Here is a 22132-nt window from a genome sequence, read left to right as displayed (position 1 = left end):
AGATCCTGAGAGGAGAATGGAGGAGAAGGGATTGCGGCATGGCCATCTCCCCTGGGGGGTGATTTCCTGCTTTCTGTCTCTCTATCTCTGTCTGTCTGGTGAGCGCACGCGCCTTATAGCAAAAACCTCTCCAAAAAAAGAAAAAAAAATTATTTTGATTTTACTACTTAGGATAACAGGTCTGAACGAAGTCCCACTGTAGAAATAACAATGTATGTAAAGAACCTTTGCATTGGTTATGAGTCTGTGGTATGCACTCTCACTACCTAAGGAAAATGTTGACTAACTCTGTGATACAAACACAAGCTAATTACTCATTAAACCTCCTTCTTTCTCCCTGCACAGAATATAGCCAACCCACCTTTCCGATCTTTCTGGAGAAAGTGAGACCATCTGATGAAGATCTGACTGAGGCGGGTGAATGCAATGTGCACCACCTCCGGGCATGGCCCCTTAAAACCTTTCACATTTTTCTCTATTTTCTCTCTTCTTCTGCAAAGCTAGGTATGGACTCCCAGGCAGATAATTCCAGATCTTTGACTAGACGTGGGTCTTAAATTGCCCCATGGGAACAGAACATATCATTATAAGAAGGCATGCCTTCTGCGAGGTAAAATAAAGTAGACTGTACTAGAGCATTGAGATTTTTGAAATGTAGACCTCACATTTACCCTAACTCACGTACCTGCAATCTCTACCTTGTTAGTTGACCTTTCATTCACGTACTTCTGGAATAGATGTTGAGTGTTTATGAGCATGGGCATTGCTTCCACTGAAATAGGAGCTAAGAGGTGGCAAACGCAGGCAGAAAGCTAGCATCACAGCTATGGTGTCTGTAATATCCAGGGGCCCAGAATTTGGTTCTGAGGTAGTTTTATTGAGCCAAATGCCTTATCTCTTTTGTATGCAAAGAGAATTAGGTATTTCCTACCTACGTTTTCTATTTGTACGGCGATGCCAACATTTATTAAGTTCTGACTCTGCCGTTTGAGAGTATCCGTTTGTAAGTTATTTGTTTTTAGCCCAGATGTACATTAACTCAAGTTTTTGCCTTTTGTCTGATTTGTATGATAGAGAATTCTCTTTTAGTCCTAGAGGCTGTCTTTACTGACACAATACTATTAACCTGCCTATAGTAAGTTTTATTACCAACCTGAGACCACAGAGTTTTAAAAAGCTGTATGTTCTTTTCTTCACTTTTACTTAATCTCATTTCTTTTCTTGTTATAGCTAACCCCATGGTGCAAAGACCATCAAGCAAAAGTGCATGGATACCTACAATATTTCTAGTGAGACAGTGCCAGAATAATATTATGTGTGATTTTTAGCCATAGAAGACGTTTTTATGGAAGAAGAAACCGTGACAGGGACATGATGGATATGAACTAGAGGATACATTTTGCGTTCAGAAGTTTAGCAATTTCCCATCCTGATATTAATTTTGAATCGACATGATAGAACATTGAGAACTCCGCTTCTGATATTAGTTTGATGATGAATGTGGGTGACTGTGCATGATATTTTTACTTAAGAAATTGATAATAATGTAAGAAATAAAAAGCCTGTGATTAAAAAGGTGGGCAAACATTTTAAGAACTAATTCTCGTCCCAAGTAAATGACCTTCTGTCCTGACTGTGGTAATTGAAGCATCCAATAGAATTAATCAGTTGCAATTCTATGAGCTTGATTCCTTCGGTATGGTAATTCTTAGATTTGGGAGGAAGGTAGGGAGTCATTAGAAAATTTGATTAAAGTTAAAGAGCCTCACCCCAGAAAACACACAAATATTATTCATTTCATATATTAGGTTGTCTGAAAAGTCATGAAACATTTTTACATAGAAAAACATAGAAAAATACATCATGACTTTCCTGATAGCCCAATATAATTCAGAAATGGAAAAGAAGAGATTGCAGCATGACCACTCTCTGTTGAAGAGTGCTTTCTCTCTCATTGTCTGTCTTTCTGTTGCTCTCTGATGAGCACATGGACCCTCTGGTAATTAAAAAAAAAATACATAATTCAGGGGAGTTTTTGATCTGCCAAGTTCAACAACTCCAAGCTAATAAAAGATCTTTGCTTTTGTGCCAATAAACTTGGAGATACTGCTTTTCAAATAAGCCCAAAACCTTCCCAAGACCCAATGGGTCATTATTTTAAACCTGCAGTGGAGGATAGGGCACTAAAAAGTTTCCTTTTTGTAAACATTTATTTTATTTTAATGCATGATACGGATATAAGAGAGCGAGCGAGAGAGAGTTCTTGACACAATCTCATCACACCATGATGTCCTTCCCCAGCTGTCCAGGTTGTCAGGACCTTGAGCATGCATGATACTTGGCACATTTTCAAACCAACATGGGAATTAGAATCCATGATCAGCCATGTGGCTTGAAGCACTGCAGTTCAGTTTGCCCCCAACTGAGTCACCAGGCTGGTCCAGGGAAATATCAAATGCTATAGCAGGTGCCAGTACTTACGTGCTTTTCAAGCTTTAACACGTATAGAACTCATGGAGAGATGACTGAAAAGAAAGATTTCTAGGCTGCAATGCTAGAGATTTTAATTGACTCCTCTGGAGTATGAAGCAATCATCTGCATTTTAGTAAGTAATCTTTGTGATTTTTTTACGTTCCTTGCAAGTGAGTCACATGTGAGAAACACTAACCTTCCTTTAGAAGTTCTTCAAACCATTGTCCATCCACACAAGTGCTCTCTAGGTACCACTTTCAGAGCTCTCATGTGCTAGGCTGTCAACCTGCCTGCAAGAGCTCACCTAAGCAAGGCATCTTCCCCACCTTCTCATTCTTCAACAGTTAGTTTCAGACCAACCTGTGGCCAGGTGATTAAAGGAGCTGGGTCCCACATGACCAATCATCCAATGGGATTCCTAGACTCAATGACTTGGAAAATATGCCAGGCACATGTGTGTGGGGGCCCAAAATCCCACAAGGAGGTCGAGAATTGGAGTGGAAGGGCAGAAGGGATTGTGGTATGACCATGCTCCATGGGGGTTTCTTTCTCATTTTCCCTCTCTCTTGGTCTGTCTCCGGTGAGTGCACACACCCTTTGGCAAATTAAACAAGAAAAGACAAACAAAGTCTCAGTTGGCAGAATCTCTGTAAATAGCTCACTTTTCTGGCTGACCTAATTTATCCCTTTTCAATCATTGCAGAGGAAATTATTCCTGATCATGCTGGTAAATTTCTTGGTATAATAACTTTCTCTTGTCACCAAGCTTTCAATGCTTGAAAACAATATATAATATTGTTTATTACCTAGGACAAACATCTAGGGCAAATGGAGACATAAATAAAAGCTTCCTCCACATCACTGTTCCTCCCTCCCCTACACATTTCTTTGATGAAACAACTGAGATGAAAACAAATCCAGTATTTAATGCAGATTACAGTGAGAAAATACAGATTACAGAGAAAAAATGTTGTTAGCTAAAATACTAAACATTTTTACTTTTACCTTCAAATATAAGGTAGCATTCCTATTTTCCAGTGAAGTTTCTTTCTAATCATTAGTTCTAAACTGATATCCCAAGATCTAACAGAGTATGCATATGTCTTTAGGCATGTCTTGTGAATAATAGTAATATTAATATGTCGATAATTAGTGTATTAACTAATATTAATATATTCAGTATAGTATGATGTAATTATACAACAGAATTATGTTATCAATAGTAATTAATATATTATTAACTTCCATACAGGTTGAGGTGCTGGACTCCCATATATTGGATCGCAGTTTGGGTTCTGGACCTGGTGGCTTGAAACTCACTCCAGGCATGTGTACATGTGTGCCCAAGATCCTAAGAGGAGAAAGGAGGCGAAGGGATTGTGTGAGGCTCTCCCTCCTAGGGTGGGGGTGATTTCTCATTTTCTGTTTCTCTGTCTCTCTGGCAAGTGCATGTGCCCTGAAGCAAAAAATTTCTCAAAAAATAAAAAAAAAACAAAAAAACAAAAACTCAAAACTATGATTAACTTTCTCCCCACTTTACCTGCTTATTACCTTGTCAAGGAGATTTAGAGAAGAGGTATCTTAAGATAAACAGATTCAAATGACAGAGCATTGTAGTATTGAAAGGGACTACATGAAGCATTAAGCCTAAAATATTTACTACCTAGTCTTTTGAAGGGAATATTTGCTGACTCTGGTACACCTTTTTTTTTTTTCAGTTTTATGAAAGGCTCTATTTGGAAAATAAAAATATTTATGGTACATACCATGATGTTTCCATATATGTATATATTGTGAAATAATTAAATCAAGCTAATTAAAATATCCATCGCCTCATATACTTATCAGGTATTTTTTTGTAGTGAAGATATTTAAGGTCAACTCTTACCAATTTTCAAGTATATACATCATTAGGAAAACACAGGTTGGCAAAGGTCACGACTAGACATTTCTAAAAAGACATACAAATGGCCAAGTACTATATGAAGGAAGTTAAAAAAGGGTTAACATCACTAATCATTAGGGAAATAAATGGAAAATAAAACTACAATGAACTGTTACCTCGGACCTGTCAGTAGATAATGAGTGTTGGTGAGGAGGGTGAGAAAAGGAGAACCACATACACTGTGGGTGGGAATGTGGATTATTATATAATCACTATGGAAGACAGGGTAGTGCCTCCTCAAAAAACTAAAAATAGAAGCATCAGTTATCCAACAGTCTCATGAATGGATATACATACAAAGAAAATGAAATCATCTCGCATAGACATTATAGAGACATTTGCACTCCTGTGTCCACTGCAGCCTTAGTCACAATAACCAAGATATGGAATCAAGCTGGTTTACAATTGAGAGGATTTTCCACTTTTCAGACTACTAAAACACAGAGTTCAATTATTTTAAAAACCATACATTTTTAAAGTTTAATGTAATCAATAAGAAACATCTACCTAGAATTTCATTTCTTTTTAAACAATTTTTAGAGAGAGTTTTCACCATAGGACTGATGAACTCACTAGAGAGAAAGAGACAGAAAGTGAGAAATCACCCCCCAGGGGGGAATGGCCATGCAACAGTCCCTTCTTCTCCATTCTCCTATTGGGATTTTGGACATGCACACACACTCAAGGTCTTAATTTTTTCTTTTTCTTTCTTTTCTTCCTTTCTTCTTTCTTCTTCTTCTTTTTTAGAAAGAGAGAGATTTTTGTTATAGGGCATGTGTGCTCACCAGCGATACAGAGAGAGAGAAAGCAAGAAATCACTCCCCAGGGGGGATGAACATGCTGCAATCCCTTCTCCTCCATTCCTCCATTCTCTTCTTGGGATTTTGGGCACACACACACATGCACCTGGTGTGGCACACGGTGTGAGGTTTAAGCAACTAGGTCTGGGACTCAAACCACAGTTGACTATGTGAGAGTCCAGTGACCTAACCATTACACCATCTACTGGTACCTATTTCTTAAATGTTTAAAGTAATCTATCACTGCTTAGATGTATTTTGAAGTTTATATGCTGATTGATGTCTACATTGAAGCTTTGATGGAGTGTTAAATTTTTTCATGCACATTGAATTGGAGCTACCTCTAAACCTGGATTTCCTGCATGTGGAGTGAACATCGGTCACCAGCAAACCTCTGAACCTTATGTTACCTGATGGTGAGCCGCTATTTGAATTTGATGTATCTGCCTTTGAAACAAAGTTTAGACTAATGCTGTAAATTTTAGGTGGTTCAGCATTCAGTGAATCAATAATGCAGTCTCTATAAGTAAACAGAGACAGGGAATTTTTTTTTGTTGTTGAGAAAACGAATGACTCTAATCAAGTAGTGGTATTTGCAAAGGATTAGAGGGAGAAATGAACAAATCTCATGCAAGAGATGGCAAGCAGCTTGCTTGGCAGAGTAAACACCCTGCTCTGGACATTTTTTTTTAGGGAAGATAATGTTATTTTGTTCCTTCCGTTCCATATCCCAGCATAGAACATGTTAGAGGCATATTTCTATCCCTGCCCTTGTAGGGGTCCTCTCCATGGAAAGTGGTTTGAGATCTGATAAATGAGCTCTGTCCAATGGAACTGTGCCTTTCTTGCCTCTATTGGCTCTGTTTCTAAGTGACTTAGCTTCAAGCTGAATCTGTTCTCTCCACATCTAATTCCCATTAATTAGCATTCGACACATTCCTATGAGGGTGTAGCAGGGAGGGGCACTAGAGGCAAAGTCAATTTTGGCCTGTCCTTTAAATTTCAGTGGTCAATTAATTTTATAAGCATCAAAACTTGTCTCTGAATTTGCTATTACTCAAATGATTTTGAATTCTAAGAGGAAGATGATTAACTGGCCTCTAAAAATCTCAACAGCTCTCAGTAGGGTCCTGGACTACAATGCAATGACAATGGGTGCTTTTTAATAAGATCCACAAAGATTTATTTGGACATGGATTGCTTGTTTGGGAGTATGAGGTTAGGAAAGTGCTGGTTCTGATTGTCTTGGAGTGGATGAATCTGCCCTACACTTTGGTCTTTATAATTACAGCCAAGAGTTCAAACTCAGCCATTCCGAGCCTGGAATGCTGGTCTATAATTGATTTGATGTCACTGAAGAAGAACTAATGCTGCGTATTTAGGCACATATATAAAATAAACTAATGACAATAACAACAGAAAACATTAGCTAGAATGGGGTAACCTGATGTGAGAAAAGCTTATATGGAAATGAAGATACAATTTCAACAGAGAATGTTATATTAATGTTACTAAGACTAACCCTCAAGCAGCCTTAATAAATGTAGAATGTTCAATCTCAGTAGAAGAATGTTCTATTAGTGTTATTCAGACTAACCCTAAAGCAGTCTTAATAAAAGTAGAATGATAATTGTACCATTGTACTGAAAAAAAATCACACTACTCCATATAGATGCATGATTATTTTAAAATAATTATTTATTTAATTTTGATTTATTATTATTATTTTAACTTCCTATAGGGCACATGTACGAGAGAGAGAGAGAGAGAGAGAGAGAGAGAGAGGAAGAGAAAGGGAGAAAGCAAGCTAGATCTGGGACTCCAACCATGGTCAGCCATGTGGAAGTCCAGTTCTTTAAACACATTGCCACCTGTGGGTCCAATATGTGCAATTAATATAGGCCATTTTTATAAAAACGTAGAAAGCCTGGATTGATGTTTAGGTCAGACTGTATTAAGTCAGTTGGGACGTATGTGTACACATCCCACCTACTTTGACTGTCTTTAATAGGAATAATTAATATGAGGGATTTAGTTATCATACCATTGGGCCAAAGATTGAAATAACTTACCATGGACATGAAAAGATTTAATAAAAGACAGGCTAACCTTTTAATATTTGAAAGGGTATTGTGAGAAAAGATGAAAACCTTTTCTTTTCTAGTCTCAAAGATTTAAGAAATATATTTCAAATCACAGTATTTTGTAAAATTAAAATGGTCCAACAAATGGAACAGCTCACTTTTGAAATTATAAGATCTTGGCCCATGGGTAGGTACAAGAAGAGCCTGAACAACACTTCTAAAGGAGAAACTGCGGAAATGATTCCTACTCAGCATAGCCAACAGGATGCTCACTCGGGACTCAGTCCCCGTTTTTTAAGTGAACAATCTTGTGTACTAATCCTGATTGAACAGCTGGTGAACTCACCAGTCAGCTTACCTGTAGACATCAATCATTGCCTTTCTAGAATGAGAGGCAGTGATTACTATCTATCTGCCATGCTTCTCAGGATTACTGTGAAAATAAAATGAGAAAATCAATATTAGATTGCTGTGAAAAGACGTATAGAGAGGGTATTGGAATACTATACATCGAGTAAATTCAGAAAAAGTCCCAAGGGTCTTCAAAATGCATATGACGAAGATGTATACATTGATTTCTTTTTTTTTTGGCACCAAAATAAACATTTAGTAATTTGTTATAACATAACAAATTACTTTCATCAGGAAAGTCATGGCACATTTTTGCACAGAAAAACAGAAAATCATGTCACAACTTTCCCGATGACCTCATAGTCTGAGGCACTAGGAGGATGGATATTATAATAGTTTGAAAAGAGCTCCATAGAGCAATATAATTTCTGCTGAAATTTGAAGACAAGAATAAACATCAAATTTATGATGCAGCTCGGATTGAAGAATAGTGAAGTCACTGATAGTTTAAGAAAAGGTTATTGGAACAATGCCCCCCAGGGATCAGCAGTTTAGGAATGAATAGCTTGTGTTTTATTTTATTTTATTTTATTTCTTGAGAGTGATTTTTGTTATAAGGCATGTGCACTCTCCAGAGAGACAGAAAATGGGAAATCACCCCCAAGAGGGGATGGCCATGCCACAATCCCTTCTCCATTCTCTTCTTGGGATCTTGGGCGCGCGCACACACACACACACACACACACACACACACACACATAGACATGCCCAGTGTGAGTTTTAAGTCACCGGGTCTTGGGAGTCCAGTAACGTTATCATTACACCATCTATCGGTCCCCATAGCTTGTTTTTAAAAGGTATGAGGTAATGTTGAAAATTACTCCTGCAGCACACTGCACATATCAATTTAAGAGTAATAAAACTAATTTTGTTCATGTCCTAACTGAAGAGGACCAATGATTAACAGCAGAAATGATAACCAATACCACAGACATCTCAGCTCTCTCAGCTTATCCAACTCTGACATGAAATTAAATGTTGAGTAAACTTTCTACTAAAGGAGTACCCACGTTGTTATAACTAGATTGGCTCTAGATAAGAGCAGAGTTTTCCTTGAAAAAAATGTATTTAATTTTAGTTTACTACACACTCCACCCTACATGGCTTGTGTAGTTCTAGGCTACTGAATGTCCAAGTTGAATGGAAAACAAGAGACAGATTTCAGGAGAAAATTTAGCTTCCCAAGACTTACAACATAGTCATTAAGAACATGGGCATTGTAAGGCCAACAGGTGGCATGATGATTAAGGTGCTGGATTCCCAAATAGCCAACCACAGTTTGAGTCCCAGACCCCGTGGTTTCAGGCAGGGTATATTTGTCTGTATGCCTAAATCCCAAGAGAAGAATGGAGGAGAAGAAATTGCAGTGTGGCCACCCCTCCCAGAGGTGGGGTTGATTTCTTATTTCCCTCTTTTGTCTCTTGCTGGCAAAAAAAAAAAAGAAAAAGAAAAAGAAAGAAAGAAAGAGAGAAGAGACAAGTAAAGGAAAGGAAAGGAAAAGAGAAAAGAAAAGAAAAAAATAAGAGAAAAGAAAAAAGAAAAAAGAAAAGAGTAAAGAAAAGAGAAAAAAGAAAAGAAAAAGAAGAAAAAAGAAAGGAAAAGTAAAGAAAAGAGAAAGGAGAAAGAAAAAGAAGAGAAAAGAAAACAGAGAGGGAGAATATGCATTTAGGGGTTAGGTCCAAATTGAAATGCCATCACCTGTTTGCTTTGTGAGCACGAGAAGCCACGATCTTCTCAGCTGTAAAAAACATTAATTCAAGATAAGTGGTTTGGTGTAAAAATGAAGTCCTTGCAAAATATGCAATACATTTCTTAGAAATTAGTAAGAATGCACTAAATGGTAGCCAACAATATTATTGTTGTACGTTGGCATTATCAGTTCCTTCCGCCTAACTGCTGCAGTACTTTCCGGCCAGCTTTCTCTGAATTTCTCCTGAGCCCTAGACCTACAGCTGGAAGTCACCATGCACACAATCCCCGTCTAGCACAGTGGTAAACTATGTGCTGTCTGTTGTTTGTCTCTGAAACAAACCCATAGCTTTTTGACAGGTTTTCATCCCAAGGGATTTGGTTGACCTGTGTCCATTAAATTTCTCTTCTGTAATGTATTGCAGATGCATCAGATTAGCAATTCACCATGCCCATATTATGAAGGGGATAATAAGATAAAAAATATTTTCCTGTACATGATAACGTTTTTGGAGGGAAAACAAAACAAAGCAAAACAAAACAAAAAGAGAGATAAGAAGGATGAAGCGATTCCTTTAAAATATACACAAAGTGATTTTGTAACTTGCAGAGATATCAGTTATAATAAAGACACATAGGTGTCCAAGTTTGGCAAAATTTCTTTCTTCTAAAAAACGGGGGCAGTTCCTTTATAAACTGAAACCTGCAGAATCAAACATGATTGAAGAACATACTCCAGTGACTGATCAGGTATTTATCTTATTATTTTTAATGACTCACAGATCCACTGGGAACTGTTGGAGTTTGTAATCAGAATAATTTATCAGGCTGTGGAAGACTTGTCTGTATTTCAGATTGACATATTTTTGTGAGGATTTTTTTTTTCTCACACAACTCCAACACTGGCATGGCTTTCAAAAAGTTATTTGAGCAATTTAATTCAGAATTGTCTATTTAAAAAAATAATATTACACAGCACTGTGTTTAAGTCCAAAAGAATTAGTACTGAGCTAGTGTTTAGTGAAATCTCTGATACTTGCTGTAGATATTTGGGCATCTTTTTCAAACTTTTCCTTGCTTAGTATATTTATATTTAGAGAAAGAAGACTAGATTTGGATAGATAAGATGCTACTGATTTTGAAGGTGAGTTAGAGACACTGTTCTGCTCATTTTTGCTTCTTTTAAATTCTTATTATAGTTCCTCTCTATATTAAAATATACCATGGTATGAAAGAAATGACTACTTATTAAACACTTACTCCATGCAGTATTGGACATTGTTATGCCCAATAAATCTTTACTGAGTGAATGACAGACTAAGCACACTGTAAACAAGTTATTTTTATTCTATGAGTTAGTTCTCATAAAATAAAACCATACTAGATAGATGGTATCATTATGTTCATTATATAGATGAAAGAATTGAGGCTGGGAAGGGTAAGGCTAATGGCTCAAGAAACTGTAGTTAACATATTGTGGCATTGGAACTAGAACCCAGATTAGTCTAATTTAGGTGAGAAAGGACCAGGAAAGGGAGATAAAGGACAAAGGTGACAAACTTATGCATAAATTAGAAAACAATAACAGGGACCAGCAGTTAGCATAATGGCTATGTCACTGAACTCCCATGCAGTCGACTACAATTCGAGTCCCAGACCCGGTGACTTATACTCACGCCAGGCGCGTGTGCGTGTGTGCCTAAGATCCCGAGAGGAATCTGTCTCTCTGTCTCTCTCTGTCTTTCTAGAGAGTGTACGTACCCTATGGCAAAAACCTCTACAAAAAAAGAAAGAAAGAAAGAAAGAAAGAAAGAAAGAAAGAAAGAAAGAAAGAAAGAAAGAAAGAAAGAGAAAGAAAACAATACAATAACAATGATAGAGCAACAAGCACAGGCAGGACTCAATGTCACCCCTCCTGAAACACATCTCTCTCTCTCTTTCTCTCTCTCTCTCTCATGAGAGAGATACATTCTCACAATAGGCACACAATCTTTTCTCCTATAGTTCTCTATCCCAACAGGATCTTGGGCACGCAAATACACACCCACATGTTTTTCAAGCCAGTGGCAGGGGAAGGGGAGGCTGGATTGAAACCCTCACTGGCTATGTGGGATCTGGCTTCCTCTACCTAGAGCCCAGCTACTACACTACATGGCTGGACCACACATTTCTCTTAAAAGTGTTCCTTGACTGACATCACAATGACTGATGGATGAGTTTATATAATATCCAGTTCACAGCCCATGTCACTCGTAGCTGCCAAGGTGATTTGTGACAGAGCTTCACTTCTTCAAACAATTATTGCAACCTAGAGCAAGCAAATTTAATTACCTTCCAAGCTGACACAGTATCAGAAGTATCCCTGCTTGTTATCTTCCTGCTCTGAATGATAGACTGTCCATGATCAGCAAAGAGACACTTGGATGTGACTCTACAAGTAAAATGTTGGAACAGAAGATTATAAGATACAGTGAAGCTATGCAGAAATAATCCTGTCTTTCAGCTGTTTTTGCAGTTTGAGAATGAGTATGTTAAATAATTTCTATAATAAATTTCTTCTATGTGTGTATTTATCCTGTTGGCTCTGTTTCTCTGGAGAACGCTGACCAATGTATGAGGGGGCTTCAAAAAGTTCAATATATGAAAAAAATGGAATTAAAGTATGAGTTTATTTTGGTGGAAAAAAACTGAAACCCATGCATAATTTTTTTCCATAGTACACAATTTTTGAAGACCCATTTTATTGCCATAAAGGCCGATCTCAAGCTCTTTATCCTTTGAAGACTTATCTTTCTTAAAATTGTTTTCTTCCCTGGCCTACTTCCTCAATGGAAGCTCCCTGACAGTAAGATTCACTATCCTCTTTTGCTCACAGATAGATGATAACTCCCTAGAATATTAGCTGGGACATAATAAGCTCAATAAATATTTGTTGAATGAATAAATAAATTTCCATTTTTCATCTTATGTCTTGAATACTTTACAAACTTTGTTCCTCATGTTCTCTTCTTCCATTATTATATTCTAGGAATTTTACTATTCTGTGCTGAACATTTGTGGTTTCTTGTACAGTGTTTGGCTCTAAGTACATTGATTTTTTTTTTCTTTTATGTTTTTGTAGTGTCATGTTCTCAGACTACAAAGATTCCAGGGCTTTGCCAGCCTGCACAGTGACTAATGCTGTTGCTGTTTCTTATTAAGTTATACTATGGTTGATTATGTACAATTTGAGTTTGTCTTCTCATGGTTTCAGACCCTGAGTTCTCATTCAGTTAAACTATTTCTAAAATCTGGGAAACGTTATTTTATTTTTTCGGTTTTTGCCATAGAGTACGTGCGTTCACCAGAAAGATACAGAGACAGACAGAGAGAGAGAAAGGAAAAGTGAGAAACCATCCTCCGGGGGAGATGCCCATATTCGTCACTTTTCCTCCATTCTCCTCTCAGGATCCTGAGGATTCACATGCATATGCTCAGAGTGATTTTCAAGCCACTGAGTCTGGAATTCAAACCATGGTTGCCCAGGGGAATCCAGCAACTTAACCACCACACTACCTGCTGACCTTCAGGAAATGTTATTTTAAAGATACTATAATGATGTATAGTGATTGAATGTTAAAAAAATATTAAAAAATAAGAGAGAGAATAAAAAATGTTGCTAGCAGTGTTTCTGGCCTCTAACAGTACATATCCTTGCATTTTTAGAACAGGCAATTTTATGTTTAAAAAAAAATTCAGCAACAGTTTTAAGTTACAAGAAAAAACAAAAATTCCAAACATTTCTATTATTTTCGGAGAATATTATGAAACTATGATTAAAAAGAAAGGGAACAATGTCTTGTTGAATAATATAAATTAGGTGACCCCTTTGGTAAAGCTGTGTCTATGCAATGATAGATGAAATAATATTTATTTAATATGATCTAGATATTGATTTTGATTGAATTATCGTAAAATATGACTTTTCTTTTGGTACTTTAGAGAAGAGCAAATCTTGTCATTTAATTTGTTTACAAGTGATTATTTATATAGCCACATTTTCCCCAAAAGGATATATATATATCTTTGGGTCTCTGTGTGTAGAGAAAATGTGAAAATAACATACAAGGCTTGAACAAACTCTCTGGTCCAATGCTAGTGTCCTACAAATTGCCTGTATTTGCCTAAATAACCATTCTTGGTCAAAGCACTCTTGTTTTGCATTGGCTTTTGCCAGGGATATCAGGCAACATCCATGTGGCAATGAGGTGTTCCCATGAAGAATGTTCATGCTTCCCTACTGATTACAGAGTTGAAAAGTAAGGTGGACCTTATACTTGGAGATGGAATTTTTTATTCTTTCTCAGAGTCCAAATAACGTTGAGAGAATGAAATGAGGAAGGAGAGAACTCCCTCATGGATTCCTTTATGTGGCATTGGGTTGGGCCATCACAAAGGGTCCATGAAAGTAGCCATTTCTTCTTTTAGTACAGGCGAGCTACTCACTGTGTCAAACCTTTATTATCCACGAGACTGCTGTAAAGAGACATCTGGAGGACCATTAACAAGAAAGCAAAATGGCTTCCTATAGATGGTGTTTCTTTGATCATCTCTACTAATATTCACACTCAGAGACAAAGCAAAAGTCCTGCTTCCAAATTTTAGCACTGCAACCAAGGCAGGTGAGTTTGTGCAGTGTGTATGGCCTCATTGCCTTTTTGTTTCCTTCCCCCTTTCTCTTGTGTGCACTTGCTTCTATTTCTTTCTTTCTTCTGGCTGTTCCTTTTCTCCTACCCCCCCTTCTGTTGATGTCTTTCTCTTCCTTTCTTCTTCCTCCTGCCCCAATCCTTTTCTTCTGTGTCAATTCAAGTGTCCTGAGAACACAACATTAAATGTGCAAAAAATATATTAGGGGGAAAAACAGCAGGAGGGGGTGGAAGAGAGTTGGAGGGAGCACCTTCAGTACTCATTGCAACAGGAGAGAGGGAAGCAGGATGTTTGGAGGGACAACTTCCAGCTGCGGATGAGCTCTGGGAAATTCATTCAGGCTAGTGAGGAGCACAGGCTGTCCTCATCAGGGAGTTCCATATTGTGCTGGAATGGCCCAGTCTTAACCCTTGCCTCAAATTTCCCCTGGGTTAACTAAACTTTAGACCGGTTTCTTCCTGACCTGATGCCCTAACTCACCCTTTGTTTTAGAGTATTTACTTTAGAAAACCTGTCATTGTAAATTGCTTCTCTGCTCCTTTGAGATGTGGATGTTTAAAGACTTCTCTGTTTACAACCCTAGAATATCTTTCTCAAGGACTCAGGAGCTATCCCTTTGAAATCTAATCATTAAGGAATACGGTAATGGCTCTTTATCTCTGTCTTTTAGAGAGGATAGCTCTACTTCAGAAGTCTTCTTGCTCTGAAGTTACAAAACTTAACTCCTGCTGTGAAGATAAGAGAAAGTTTACTTTTCCTTTGGGTAAAGTCAATTAGCAAACGTAAGTGGCCTTTGATTTTTCCCAGCCCAGCTCTTCAAACCTCCTTAGCCCTTTGTTTTAGTAAAGTGAATCTCACACTGAGTTCCAGCCTTTTTTGCTATTTCAAGATCCTTCACTAAAGTGTTTCTTTCCTGTTGAACTTTGGTACACTCTTTGCTTTGAGCCTTCCTCCCTCCCTCCTTTTCTCCCTCTTTCCATCCTTCCTCCATCCTCTTGTTCTTTGTTTCCTGTTTCCTGTTTTCTTTTTCTCTCTCTCTCTTTCTTTCTCTCTCTCTCTCTCTTTCTTTCTTTTTCTTTCTTTCTTTCTTTCTTTCTTTCTTTCTTTCTTTCTTTCTGTTCTTCCATTTAATATTTATCAAGTGCTAATTTTGTGCCAAGAATTAGGTTAGCACTGAATATATTAGTAAAAAGGGCAGCTGTGGGGGTCTCATTGAATGTGGTGGCAGCTGCTGAGGCTGGTGTGAAGCTGGCCCACACAGAAGGAACCCTGTCTAATGGACCTACAGGTGGCATTGGCATTTGTACCACTTACTCTTGCATGGGTGTCTTCCAGCACAGAAAAATAGAGAAAATTGCCAATGATCAGGGTAACCAAGCCACTCCAAGCTATGTTGCCTTTACTGATACCAAACAATTGATCATAGATGCTGCAAAAAAATCGGGTTGCAATGAACCCCACCAACACAATTTTTGATACCAAGCATCTGATTGGATGCAGACTTGATGATGCTGTTGTCCAGTCTGATATGAAGCACTGGCCCTTCATGGTGGTGCATGATGCAGTGAGGCCCAAGGGGCAAGTAGAATTCAAAGGAGAGACAAGAAGTTTCTACTCAGAGGAGGTGTCATTTACGGTTTTGACCAAGATGAAGGAAGTCACAGAAGCTTACCTTGGGAAGACTGTGACCTATGCCGTGGTTACCGTGCCAACTTATTTTAATGACTCTCCATGTCAGGCTACCGATGATGCCGGTATCATTGCTGGTCTCAATTTTCTTAAGATCTTGATGAGCCAATAGTTGCTGCCATTGCATATGGTTTAGGCAAAAAGGTTAGAGCTGAAAGAAACGTGCTGATATTTGGCTTGGGAGATGTGTGCATCCTCACTACTGAGGATGGAGATTCTGAGGGCAAACCTACACCTGAAGATACACACTTTGGTGAAGGAGACTTTGACAATCAAGTGGTCAACCATATCATGCTGAGTTTAAGTACAAGCATAAGAAGGACATCAGTGAGAACAAGAGACATTGTCTGGAGCCTTTGTACTGCTTGTGAACATGCTAAGTATACTCTCTCTTCCAGCACCCAGAACAGTACTCTCTTCTCCAGCATGTAGGCCAATATTGAGATTGATTCCCTCTATGAAGGAATCAACTTCTATACCTCTATTACTCACGACTGATTTGAAAAAATGAATGCAGACCTGTTCCATGGCATACCCAGGCCTGGTAGAGAATGCTCTTCAGGATGCCAAGCTAGACAAGTCACAGATCCATGATATTGTCCTGGTGGGTGCTCTAGTTGTACCCCCAAGATTCGGAAGCTGCTACAAGACTTCTTCAATGGAAAGGAACTGAATAAGAGCATCAACCCTGATGAGGCTGTTGCTTGTCATGCAAGTGTCCAGGCAGCCACCTGCATCTGATACAGCTTGCTGATGATGGGGTTTCAGAATTGTCTCCTTATGAGGAGACAAATCTGACAATATTCAGGATTTGCTGATTTTGGATGTCACTCCTCTTTCCTTTGGCATTGAAACTGCTGGTGGAGTCATGACCACCCTCATCAAGTATAATACCACCATTCCTACCAAGCAGACAAAGACCCTTACTGTCTACTCTAACAACCAGCCTGGTATGCTTATTCAGGTTTATGAAGGTGAGCATACCATGATCAAGGATAGCAACCTACTGGGCAAGACTGAACTCCTGTACCCTGTAGTGTTCCTCGGATTGAAGTCACTTTTGATATTGATGCCAGTGGCATCCTCAGTGTCTCTGCTGTGGATAAGAGTATAGTAAAAGAAAATAAGATTACTCTCACTAATGATAAGGGTCATTTGTTCAAGGAAGACATTGAGTGTAGGGTCCCTAAGGCTGAGAAGTACAGGCAGAAGATGAGAAGCAGAGGGACAAGGTGTCTTCCAAGAATCTTATACCTTCAGCATGAAAGTTAACTGTTGATGATGAGAAACTTCAAGGCAAGATCAATGATGAAGACCAACAGAAGATTCTTGACAAATGTAATGACATCATCAACTGGCTTCTTAAGAACCAGATTGCAGAGAAGGAAGAGTTTGAGTATCAGCAGAAGGATCTGGAGAAACTCTGAAGCCCCATTATCACCAAGCTGTACCAGAGTGCAGGAGGCATGCAGAGGGAGGGGAAGGGATGCTTGGGGGTATACCTTGGGGGGCTTTTCTGGCAGGGATGCTCCTTCATCCAGTGGTGCTTCTTCAGGACTTGAGTATAGATTATGTAGCATTGTTCCACACAGTAAAACATCAAAGGACCTCAATTTGAAGCAAATTCTATGTCAGTCTTAAAGTTCAGCTGCTATAGTGAATTATCGAGCATTCTCAATACTTGAATATAGAACATTTGCACAGGGAAAAATAACGTTGCACCTTATAAGCACTGTATTGTAAGTGGGAAATGCAATTTCTCTGAATTATTTACTTAATTTTATTTATTGTTATTCTTAAAATTTGACCAGAGAGAGCAGGAAAGTGAAAAAGAGAGCAGCCAGGTTTGAGACTTGAACCGCAGTTGGCCATGTGGGAGTCCAGTGCCTTAACTACCATACCATCTGCCAGCCCACCCTTCATTGATTCTTATAGCTCAGGGAGAATACAATGCAGGCAAAGGTTTCTTGTTACCGTCTGTCATTAGCCATTTCCCATTATAATTTTATCATCTCCAGGAGTCAAATTTCTCCAGCTTACCTAGACTAACTTCTGATTATTTTCCTGGCTAACACAAGATTTTTAAAATATTATTTCTTAAAATATTAGTTTTCCACATGCTCTGAGGGAAAAAGAATGAAATGGTAAAATGGGGGAAAAATGTTATTTGTTTTCCTTGTGGTGATATATTTTAATAGAAACAGTATCATCTACATATGTGCATACAAATTTATTTTAATCCATCCTAAAAGTAGTGAGTCCACACTGACATCTAATGCTCAAGAATTCACACTCCAATGGAGATTTGCCAATTAGCACAAGATATACTGATAACAAATTTTCATCCATATGTAAGAGTCTTCCAAGGTCCACCAGCCTTTGAAAATAGAGCACAAGTTAAAGAAAGAGTCTCAGTACTTTGTCCTCCAACTCCGGAAGGTCTTAGTTGAGACATCTGCTTTGAAGGTTGCTGAAATACTGATGGCCCTTAGGTCAGTTTGCAAGTAAATATCTGTATGTCTGAGAAAATTTTGTCTAAAACATGCTTTCCTCTTAATGTTTCTTTTGATTTTAAGGCAATAAGAAAGGAATGTGTGTCTGCTTACTACTTTTGCCAATAACTGAATTTTACCAAAAGAACTGTGAAGATTTTCAAATGGCCAAACTGACATAGGTCAGTTAATAATAACATATATTCCTCTTTGGGACATTGCCAATGTATGAGAATTGCAGATTAGATGTTGTTTAAATTTATTTACTGACTAAATGAACTTTTTTTTTCAAACTTCTTTGAGCACAGATGACCCCTTTCCTTGGTAAATGCCTATTTCGGTCTTGAGTGACAGTGTGGTGCTAATGATCAAAATTTAGAAAACGATGGGGCCAGGTGGTGGTGCAGCAGTAAAATGCAACCTGTGAGAGGCAATGCCACATAGGAAGGTTCCCAGTTCAAGACCAGAGACCTTCCTGAGTACATGCTTGCTTATGATCTGAATCTGGCCTAAGAGAAAGGATAGATAATAGAATTGAAACTCTGTTGGGGGGTGTTCTTGCTATCTCTTTGTCTCTCTGTCTCTCTCAGTCATGGAAGAAATAAATACATATTAACTATTTTAGAATAAAGACATTTTAAACCTAATTCCTCTTAAACTAAAATTTCATTTGTGTTATAGTCTTCTCCTGTCCTTTTGAGAGCTTGCGTTCTGAAAGAATCCAGTGCCCGTGTTGTGAAGAAAACTCGAGAAGCCCTACGGAGAGGCTCAGATGACAAGGAGCAGAGACTTCTTGCCAACTCTCATGTGGACCAGACAGTTTGGGAACGAATCTCTCGGGATCAATCAAGCCTTCACTGACCCTCAGCCCCCCTGACGTCTGGACTGTAACCTAGAGAAATCCTGAGCCAGCACCACTCAGCAAAGCTCTCCCAAATTCCTGACTCAAAGAAACTGAGATAGTAAGTGTTTTTTTAAATATATAACTCACAAAAATTGAAATAATTTAATAGGCAGCAACAGATAACCAATTCCGATTTTAATCATTTCAATAAAGCATCAGATAAATAATTATATTGAATATTCTAATCAAAAATGACTTTATTTTGCCTCCTATCTATTATCTATCTATCTATCTATTTTAGTTGTAGTGCACTTTGAGTAAATGAGAAATTAAGAGAGAATTTTTAGATTGGAAAATCTTTCAGGGAGTCTTCGAAGCTTATCATTAAGTCTTCTGGCTGGTCTGCCCTCATTTAAGCCTGTCTAGTTAATTCCCCTGAATTTCCAGGCTTCCATCACCACCTCTGCTCTGCCCCACCTCAACTCTATACCATTATTTTCCATCTCCTTTGCCCCAATACCTAAAGGAAATATTATGAAATAATGCCACAAATATACGTGCATATTTTGAAGAACTCAGAAGGAAAAAGGGAACATGTATTGTGGATACATGCATTTTAGTCCCTAAAATGAAAGCAAGACTGTAAGTCTTATTCGGTAGAATTGATCTAGGTGTGTGGGAGATGGGAGAAATGAGTGAAAATGATTATAAATTCTTCATCAGCCTCATTGACCTATTTCATTAAATAGCATCCTTGTAGAAGTAATATGTGCTTCTTAACAAATGAAGCCATAAGGAAAATCCTTCATCCTTTTTTCCAAAGGGATTGCAGTCTCTAAACCCTTCGGTTGTAGAGATTTCAGAGATGCTATTGCTGACCGTGGCCAGACTTATTATTTAATCATATTTCTAAATCAGCAAAAGTGTGAGAATACTTATTAATACGTTAATAGGATGGCCAACTTCTGGTGGTTTGACCAACTTAGTTGCTGGGTCAGTAATAAATTTAATTCTCTCTGATCAATTAAATTGACCAACACAAGAATCATCCCCAAGATTGGCAGTAAAGGATGCTTTAAAATAATTAATGTCCAATGTTGGCTTATTTCCAAAGAATGTTAATGATTTGAAGCCCTGTAAAATCATTAAGCTGTTTTAATTTTGCTGCTGAATTATGGATTAGTAGGTATATAACCGTGACTTCCAGAGTATGGAATGAAAGAGATTAAGTATGCAGCTATTACATAATTTACAGTACCAATTTACTATCGCTGGATATTTTGTTAATTATGATACACAACCCAGAATAGTGGGCCAGCTCAGTAAATGCTACATTTAAAGAATCACTGTAGTCTTTGGCTATTTTTCAGCATGATCTTCCATGTACTTCCCTAATTTTCAAAAGACTTAAAACTTTTTTGCTTTGATTTTAATTGCTACCTGCTGGATCTTCTCATTAATTAGTTTTCAAGCAATTAATTCCATCATAAATAGAAAGTATTGACCGAATTAGTTAAAGGCCATTTCCAGAATTAGATTATGGTAATTAATTTCCTGGTTTCTATGTTAATAAGTTGTCATAGATTGTTTGGCCGACATTGATTAGAGGCTATATCAGCTATGCAAATTAACACAGGCTTATTGGTCTCCCAGTTGAAAAAATAAGGCTAGTTTTTCAAAGAAAAATGACTGGAGGTGAAATCAGAGACAGCTACACTGTTGGAGAGTGAGTGTATATATACATTTTTTAAAAAAATTTTTTTGGAGAGGTTTTTGCTATAGGGTGCATGGACTCGTCAGAAAGACAGAGAGAGACAGAGAGACAGAAAGCGAGAAATCACCACCTGGGGGGATGGCCACTCCGCAATCCCTTCTCCTCCGTTCTCCTCTCGGGATCTTGGGCACGCACACACACACGCCCGGCGTGAGTTTCAACCACCAGGTCTGGGACTTGAAACGCGGTCGACTACATGGGAGTCCGGTGACATAGCTATTACGCCAACTGCTGGCCCCGATATGTTTAACTTTTATTTTATTATAAGTTATTAAAACTGGACACAATCTCAGTTGTTATGTAAAGAAATCTGGCACTGCATCAATGAAGACACTGAGGTCCAGAAAACTTGGACAACTTATTTATGAGAACTTCATCATGAAAAGCAATACTTTTAAAATAGTACCTTGTATGCTAAATAATGTGATTGAATGTATATAAAAAAGGTAAATAAATAGATAAAATTAAAAAATAAATAAATAAAATAAAATAGTAAAATTTATATATGATGATACAATATAATAAGAAAATCAGAAATTTTAATTCAAATTCTAGTGTGTTAGGTGAATATGATAACCACTATACTATGTGAAATTATTATCTATTAATAAAAAATATAGAAATATTTAATTGCAGGGCCCAGCAGATGGCATAATGGTGAAATCTAGACCCTTCCCAGTTTTTGAGTTAACAGTTGGCAATGTTCATATAAAATATTGTATTTCCTATCCTCCCTTGTAGATAAAAGTGACCAAATTCACAACAATGGTAGAAGAGCAGAAGTTTTTGCGCCTTTTAGAGCATGTTCTTCCCTCTATTGAAATACGGTTTTGATAACTGAAGACACAGCATCTTCTTTCACTGCTAAGTGATTTTGACAATGGGATAATGAATACTGGGAATAATAATAAAAAAAGGTTAACCAAGAGACTTACGATTAAAGACAAATGAGGTAATTTCAGACATTTGTTCAATTAACACATACTGTATTGGCAGAAGCTATGGAGTGGTGAGGATACAAATATGAATAAAACAGAGTTTTTATCCTCATAGAGCTTTAGAGTGGAGGAGAGACAGAAACTTATGACTGAAGCAATTTGTATTGGGACCAACAGATGACGTAATGGTTATGTTGCTGGACTCTCATGTAGCTGACCATGTTTCAAGTCCCAAACTCACACCAGGTGCATGTACATGTGTGTACAAAATCTCAAGAGGAGAATCATGAAGAAGGGATTGTAGCAT

General features: G+C 37.8%; 1 pseudogene; it reads left to right on the top strand.

Annotated features, from left to right (window-relative positions):
• Positions 1–596: 596 nt before the first annotated feature.
• On the top strand, positions 597–21721 carry LOC102468791 (heat shock cognate 71 kDa protein-like; annotated as a pseudogene).
• The last annotated feature ends 411 nt before the right edge of the window (positions 21722–22132 follow it).

This window comes from Tupaia chinensis, unplaced genomic scaffold, assembly GCF_000334495.1.
Source record: "Tupaia chinensis unplaced genomic scaffold, TupChi_1.0 Scaffold000582_1, whole genome shotgun sequence".
NCBI classification, from domain to species: Eukaryota; Metazoa; Chordata; class Mammalia; order Scandentia; family Tupaiidae; genus Tupaia; species Tupaia belangeri.
This window is presented reverse-complemented; position numbering and strand designations above follow the sequence as displayed.